The sequence below is a fragment of the Oreochromis aureus genome, linkage group 7 (assembly GCF_013358895.1).
Source record: "Oreochromis aureus strain Israel breed Guangdong linkage group 7, ZZ_aureus, whole genome shotgun sequence".
NCBI classification, from domain to species: Eukaryota; Metazoa; Chordata; class Actinopteri; order Cichliformes; family Cichlidae; genus Oreochromis; species Oreochromis aureus.
Window position 1 is genome coordinate 42,412,260 of NC_052948.1, and position 8,616 is coordinate 42,420,875.

General features: G+C 38.0%; 1 protein-coding gene across 2 annotated transcripts in view; it reads right to left on the bottom strand.

Annotated features, from left to right (window-relative positions):
- gnaz (guanine nucleotide binding protein (G protein), alpha z polypeptide) overlaps positions 1-8,616 on the bottom strand; it is a 42,071-nt gene extending 33,455 nt beyond the window's left edge. The window contains exons 1-2 of one of the 2 annotated variants that reach the window (XM_039615040.1): positions 7,734-8,616; positions 6,656-6,756 (exon numbers count right to left, since the gene is read on the bottom strand). The gene's annotated coding sequence lies outside the window, so the exon portion shown is untranslated. Of the gene's footprint in view, positions 1-6,655; positions 6,757-7,662 lie in introns of both variants that reach the window. The other variant, XM_039615039.1, reaches the window with a different exon arrangement.

An 8,616-nucleotide genomic window follows, 5' to 3' on the forward strand; every position in this document is an offset into this window, starting at 1 on the left:
CTCTATATCAGCGGTCCCCAACCTTTTTTGTGCCATGGATCGGTTTATGTCCAACAATATTTTCACTGACCGGCCTTTAAGATGTCGCCGATAAATACAACAAAATAAAACCAGTACCGGTACCAAAAAAAAGAAAATTTATTCATAACACACGGGAAAAGACCCAGGGAAACCGAGTTAACAATAAAAAATAACGATAAAAAACGATAAAAACCCCGAAAACCATAAATTTCACACCCAAGCCTCAACTCTCGCGGCCCAGTCCCGACTCCATGGCCCGGGGGTTGGGGGATCGCTGCTCTATATGGTCATCTCAGGCACATGGCTGACATGTGGCACACGGGAAGGTGGCCTTTAGGCGATAGCAGGTCAGATAGCTTGTTTCAGACACTGGATGAAGAGTCACTATAAGATAAATGATGATTTATTTTTGAACTGTGAATCATGGAAAGTAATAATAAAAAAAAAATAAGGCGCTACTGAGGAGCATAAGGGCTTCACTTTAAGTAAGACTCCGGTTCCTGTTTATAGCAGCAAGACTGCAGATGAGTAGCAAAAGATCATATCAGCTCCCTTAGAAGCTCCACAGTGGCTGCCTGTGACTTTTAAAATTTGAGCTAGCACAGCCAGGTCTCCTGGTAGAGCTTTGACAGTATGAGAAGATACCCAAACATTTTTAAAAATCATTCCCACCCAGCATTTAACATGCCCACGGGGCTATTTCTGCAACAGCTAGCATGTACAGGCTACTGCAGAGTAGCTACAGAGATCTTAAAAAGAAAGAGCATCTTAAAAGCAAATAGTTCACTTAAAGTAGTATGTGGCAGTAAGAGTGGCCCAAAATAAAAATATAAATGAGCTTAACAGATGAGTGATGGTCAAAAAGTGTTAAAAATGAAGAAAAATGTTGAAATTCTTAGCTAACCATATGCAAACTGATGAAGCTATTTGCTAAAAGTATCTAATTGTTAGCTGAAAATAATAAACAGACGTTTAAAAGTGGTCACTAAACAAAAAGCTGGGTAGGGGTTTGAAGTAGTAAACCACTTGTGGGGTGGTTTGTTAACCACTGACATATGGGAAGCTGAATCATACTGTTCAGAGAAAATGGTTAAAATTAGTTCAAACTGACACATTTAATCTTTGATGAAGTTAGTCAGGTAAGTCCGGTAAGGCTAAACCTGCTATACTGTCTTTTGAATCCTAAAAATAAGTTTTGCAGACAGATCCTTTTATATTTTAATGTTTGCTATATGATTACTGTGTACAATCACTGGTTTTATGTTTTATAAAACTTCAGCATTCCTCCATCCCTTTCACTCTCCATATCCCTTTTTGTCTCTCCCAGATTGTCTCTGTGCCTCTCACAGCTTCCTGTCTCCCTAATCCTTAATCCTGTGGAAATCGGTCAGGCAGAATGAGCCAGCTTTGATCAGGCTCTCATATCAGGCGTGCTAACAGTGTCAGCGCACCCGGATCCCACAGAACCCCGGAGCCCAGGGGGAGAACTTCAAACAGGCGTTCACCCCCTGACTCTGCCTGAGAGGAAGGTGAAAGCGAGGCAGCAGAGATCCTGTCTCGAGAGACTCTGAAAGAAGCTGTGTCTCTTTCTATAAATTTAGCAAACATTTACATGAGGACATGTCACCATCCAGCTGTAATGACACACTTTCTTTCCTGCGTGAACTAAACTTGCTGTGGGAACAGAGATCAGTACAGAGTGTAAAGCAGAGCGATGTAAAAGTCGCTTTTGTGAGCAGTGTCTCTGACACCAAGCATGGAGTCTGTGTCACTGGTGTTCGTGTGTTGTGATTTATGGCTGAGGATTGTAATGCTTATCCTCGGCCTTGTCATAAAACGACTAATGGCCAACCTTTTAAGCTTAGGCTTCTTTAAATGGTTGTACAGAGCACCTAAAAAAGTCTGAAACCAACATGCACATATTTATTTCGTAATTCGGAATGAATCCCATGAGGTACACAAGTTATGAAAATGACATCATCCTTTCAGTCATTCATTCTCTTCAGACTTCAGACAGGGCAGGTATTCTAAGTGGAGAGGTTATCATATATTGCTAGATAGTGATCACATTAAAAAAAAATGAATCACAGAGGCCAGCCTTGTAAAACCAACAGACAGGGTACATAAAGGATTTCCTTTCTCACAACCACATGACCTGGAGGTTTGTGCTCTCTGCAGATGTACAACAATACTGACAGTGTACTCAGACTCTCTGTTTAATCAGTTCAGAAGTATAATCAGGTGCTTTAAATCAGCCAGAGAAATGAAGCATTTAGCAGGGCCAGTGTGAGCGCAAGATGTGCACCATCTGATCTGTGATATGTGGCTACCTGCTGCTGTAATAAAGTGAAAATGATAGTGGGAAAACATTTTTTCCTCTTTTCTCATTTTGATAACACCACTGTTGGCAGTATTGGTCTTTAAAAACTAAGAGTGAAGAGTAAATTCAGCAAACATGACCTATATAAACTGAATTTTATCTGATAATAACAGCAAATAACAAACAATGAAAAAAAAATAGAAAGCCCTGCATTTATAGGATCTTCGAAGTCTTGCTCTATGGTGTGGCATCTAGCTTGTTTTTATTGTAAATGCTGACACCTAGTGGCCAAGCATGTACATAACATATAGTTAAGAGGAAACATTTTGGATGTACCAGCTGCAGCGACCCCTGGTGAATAAGGGAGCAGCCGAAAGTTTCTTGTTCTTCTCCTTCTTTTTTGTTTCACCACATAATTATATATCCAAAAGCATTGGTATAGCTTTGTCATAGATGCAACTTCGCCTGCAACCGAAGTCTCAATCAGGGACGAATGTTTTGAGTTAAAAACATTAAATGAACACATTCTGCCATCGTTGTAGTTTGTGCTTCTCTCTGTGTGTGACATATGACACTGTAATCCATTTTATTGTGTGTGCAGTCTATTGTCTCTGATAAGTGATTCTGGTTCAGCTATATTTTGGTACTTTTCCACTATTTTGAAACTTTGCCCAAGGTCCTCATTTCATTTTTTGCAATATTTATTTATACACATAAAAAAAAAAAAACATTAGACAAGCATGTGTCACCTCTGAGCTTACTAATGACAGGAGTTCAATATTCTGAAGTAATTATATCTTATAATGAAGTTCGCCTTTACCAAATACATAATTCCCATTTTTGTGTCATTTGTAGGCATGATTTGCACTTCTTGTTTCATATTTTCACATTTCATTATAATAATAATAATAATAATAATAATAATAATAATAATAATAATACATTTTATTTGAGGGCGCCTTTCAGAAACCCAAGGTCACCTTACAAAAAAACACAATTAATAAAAGGAACAGTAGTCATACAATACATAAAATAAGTTAAAATTACAAAACAGAGCGTGACAACAGATAAAATCAGCATTAAAGCGAATAAGCCAGTTTAAACAGATGTGTTTTGAGCTGTGTCTTGAATATGGAGAGGGAGTCAATATTTCTTAGTGCAGGAGGAAGAGAGTTCCAGAGCCGGGGGCAGAGAGCGACTGAAAGCTCTGTTCCCCATAGTAATAAGGTGTGAGGACGGAACAGTAAGATGAATAGCAGATGATGATCTGAGAGGGCGGAAACAGTGGTGATATGGAGCAGGTCACACAAATATGAAGGAGCAGATTTATGGATACACTTGTAAGTAAGAAGTAAGATTTTAAAATTTATTGGCTTCTATGGGCAACCAGTGCTGCTTGATTATGAGTGTTATGATCCGAGCTATTTTGAAGAAGTTGGAGTTTATGAAGGGTTTCAAATAGGAGGAATTACAGTAATCAATACGGGATGTAATAAGACTATTTGGCAGCAGCATGAGGGGTAAGAAGGGACGGAGTCGGTTAATATTACGTAAATGGAAGTAAGCAGACGGGTTATGTAATTAATGTGAGACTGGAATGAAAGAGTATTATCAAGTATGATGCCCAAACTCTTAACCTGAGGGGAGGGAAGGGTGGGAGAATTTTCAGTGTTAATGGAAAAGCTGTGGGATTTGGTTAAGATAGATGGTATACCAACAAGTAAAACTTCAGTTTTATTACTGTTAAGTTTGAGGAAATTGGAGGAGAACCAGGATCTAATCTCAATAAGACAGTCTTGGAGGGATGAATTGGGTTTAGAAGAAAGGTAAGCTGGGTGTCATCGGCATAACAGTGGAAATTTATATTATATTTTGAATATATAACCAAGAGGAAGCATATAAATAATGAATAAAAGAGGCCCCAATACTGAACCCTGGGGCACACCAGCAGAAACAGGAAAGAGAGTTGAAGAATGGGATTTAAGTTGGATAAACTGAGTGCGGTCTGAGAGATAGGAGGTAAACCAGGCAAGGGGGGTATGACTAATACCAATGGAAGCTAACCGGTTCAGGAGAATATTGTGAGAAATGGTATCAAACGCCGCACTAAGCTCAAGAAGGATGAGAATGGATAGGAGACCAGAATCAGCTGCCATCAGAAGGTCATTGGTAATTCTTAACAGAGCAGTTTCTGTGCTATGATTGGGGTGGAAACCAGATTGAAATTATATCTGGAAGATTTTTCTTGTGGTGTTTGATTAAGTGCTGTTATTCTTAAGTTTCTGAAAAAATACATTCATTTTAGCTATGGGAGAAACTGGTATTTTCATGGCTTTCTGTTTCACCCAAAAGATCTTATTTTATCTTCATTCTACCGGTTGTTAAAAAACAACAATCTGCATGTGCTTTCTGTTTACTTTTGGGATAATTCTGCAAGGCCAAACGCACTCATACACCAGTGGATGCACTGATAGACATTTGGGTATCAGTGCCTTGCCTACGGACACTTTGACATGTGGATTGAAAAAACCAGGGATTAAATCTGTGACCTTCTGTCTGGAGCTACGGTGACCAACTTTTTGTTTAGACACTGAAGTGCTCCATTGTGTATGCACACTACTGGGCTATGGTGCATTTCTACATGTTACCAATGTATCTGCTATTCCCCTGTTGGTGTTCTTCCTTCGTTATCAGAATTGCAGCTACCCAATCACATTGTTGTGATGTCATAGCTTTACAATGTGGGGCAAAAAGAAGGAAAAAATGCCTTTTTTAATACATTAAACTGTCTCTTGGAACATATGATAAGTACTTCAAGTGTTTTCTCGAAGTGAACTCATTTATACGATATAATAAATATATTATCTAGTTAGATTTGCTGTCAGCTAAATTTAGGTCGCGTTCGTTTGCTACTGATAGTTTTGAAAAGCATTACCCAACTTCTTGGCAAACGCTAACTGAATGCTCAGACAACACCAACGCAGGGATATCAGGTCATGCCATGTAACCACTGACATTAGTCAATTGTGATCCCACGATTAAATGTTAGACTACATAATCAGTTCATAAATCCATATGTTCATGTCCACCTGTCACCATGTGGACAAAAATTAAGCCACAGAGCCGGAGCTGATGTTGTGACTTAATCAACATACTTTGTATATCAGTCAAGCTTAGTTGTGATTTGATTCTTTGAAAACATGAGTTAAAGAGATTGTATAACATTGAATTCCTCTTTTGTCAGGGAAAAAACTAGCAGTGTTTTTTCTAGTTTGCTCATGTAGCTTCACATGTTGTCTTTATTTTCAAATAAAATCTTCATTACTACTTTAACATTAGCAGCTTTTTAAATGTCTTTTAAAGCCTAAGAAACTTCATAGATTACAGGATTATATCTTGGCGTAACACTTTTTTCAGTAAGTTTTTTTTTAGATATTTTATCCCTTATTCATCGGTTACTGTTGGCTCTGTAGCTTTGAGCTAAGACACACATCCTTTAATGAGCTGTTCTTTGCTCAAGAAATGTGTTTGTTTCAAAAAACATTTAATAGTTTTCATATATTTGTGATTTATTCTGGGATGTTACTGCATGCAGGACCAAAAGCTTTCATTACTAATGTGCTAAACAAGTTCTTACGTCACACTTGTTGGCTGAGGTGGTTACTGAGGTGGTTAGGAGCTGTGCATAGTGTTCCCACAGTGCAGCTCATAATTGATCTCAGAGTAGTGACAGCTTGTCTTGCACGCTAATCTCCCATCAGAAAATAAACAGATGTTTATCTACTATGCAACTGCTCAAACAACCAGCTGCAAGCTGCTTTTGATTGACGTCTCTTCGATAGATTTCACAAGCACTGCATGGTTTGCCCGCCCTGATGGAACGTCACTGAGACCGTTTCTAAGTTTTTAGCTAATATCTCTTTGGGAATCACCTCACTGGTTCAAAAATGTTATGCCTGTCAAACTGTGTAATCGTTTTTAAGGTAAAAGGACTGGACTGAAAATGAGTGGGAAAAGCAGACAATATTCAAAGAAAGACTTTCAAAGAAATCCCGGAGAACTATTGTTCAAGACTATTTTAAAAATTACAAGAAAATCTGGCTCTTTGGAAGAAAAGGGGCATCACTCAGTACAATATTTTATAGTATTACAGTAACAAGAACCACTAAGAGTCAAAAAAGAAAAAAAAAGGTGAGCACAGAAACACAATAATCAGCTAAATGTTGATTTAAAAGTATGAAAATTGAAATTGTTCCCACGATTGTCGAAAAAATGAAAATGCTAGCTAACAGGTCCCACAGAGACAACACATACCTGCTCGATGAATGTGAATGCTCTGCAGATGGTGAATGAACGTTCCCACACCAGCTTCATACTGGCTGTTTACATCTGAACATGGCTCATCTAGTTTGCAACTCAAGCAGAAAAATTCAGATCATTAAAATTGGGCTGAGCACAGACAAGATCATGTGACAACTACACAACTACAATTACTATCATTATTTGTTTAAAATTATTATTATTAAAATAACAATGATAATACTACTAAGAAGAAGAAGAAGAAGAAGATTTTTAAGCAACAAATTGCAAAGTACATGCAGCTTGTAGCACAAAAATATGTGCAATTATACACAAAAGCTATGATATTGTTTAGATACAGTATATATTACAATGAATAAATACTTACACTCTAACTAGACTTCACTGTCTGATTAAAGGAACCTGGTATCACCAAGATAATGTTTGGTTTGAAAGGGTTGATTCCTGATGACATTATTTTAATTTGATAAACAACATGTAAGGTTGAAAACTGCAAAGTGCTTCTTGAAATTGTTACATTCACAGGGGTAAATCAGCAGTGTTATATACATTATTATTAAACAGAGTGTTTTATGTTTCAGGGAGATGAGGTTATCAGATGCTGATTCTGAGAGAAGAGCTTCTTATTTATAGAAACAGAGAGAAAACAAAATGCCTTTTTCCTCTTTTATCTTAAGTAACAGTTTCTCTTTCACTCCTAATGCGTCATGTCAGCTGTGTTACTTTCTCTGTCAAAATGTAAGTTTTGTGTCATAAATCTTTTAAATGTTGGCTGAAATGCAATAAAAATGTTCGGCTACATTACTGGAGAGGCAAGTCTTACGTAAGGAAGTTGAATAACCCTAGATTCAGTGTAATGTGGATTTATGTTGAAAAGAAAATTCATCCTTGAAGAGAAACAGAAAATCGTAAAACAGAGCTGTTAAACTTCATCACTATATGAGTAGCAAAGATATCTTATTTACCCCTTTTCTTGCTCATCTATGGCTCAGGTCCCTTACCTCACTTCCTGTCCTTGTTTTCCCATCGCTGATTGGCTCCTGCTTTTTTCTACGTTCGTTGGTTAACTCACCTGGTACACATTTTAAGACGACTGCACTTCCTTCCGCTCTCACATGGCGCAGCAGCGAAGGGGAGCTTGTTTTGGTCTTCTCTTGAGTTTACTGAATAATTTTTTTTTCAAGTTAATGTCTAACCTTCTAAAAACAAAATAAACCTTAAACCCTGGAAAGTCATTGATGTCTGTATTCTCTACAGCAGTCCTTTCACTTGAACGCCCAAATTAAAATGGTACTTCCAAGCATCGAGGACTGACAAACCATTGTAACTGGAACATGGCAGAGGAAACGGAAGTAGGGTGATGGCTAACCTGTGGCAGACAAGAACTTGACTGAACGTTTGGCATTCTGGAGCTAAAGGTGCTGCATGTGAAACAGAGAGCCAAACAGTATGTCAGCATATTGACACAGACACACAATGGCTGCAGGATAATAAACAAGACTAGCAAAGCCAACAAGATCCACACTCTGATCCTCTGCTTACTAATTATTATAATTATGAAGGAGCTTTAAGCAACAATGAAGGAAGCTGGTTTATGATTAACTCATCCACTCCCCATTCTCATTGTTTCTTCAGATATCCAAATCTGGATCTGGAGATATCAAATCCTCTGTAAGCAAATAACCAGCAGTTGCCCAAATACAAAGGCAACCTGATCAGTACTCGGTAATTAAACCACCAACCTTTCAGTCAAGTTCTTGTCCTCCACAGTTTAACCCTACTTCTGTTTCTTCTGCCATGTCCCAGTTACAATGATTTGTCAGTCCTCAATGTTTCAGTTGGTTTACCATACCAATCCTCGCTGCACAGGATGATGAGATACCTTCTAGTTTTCTTGCATCACTATTACAGGGTCCCCTACTGAGTTGTTGTGATCAGCTTTTAAATTCTCTAGT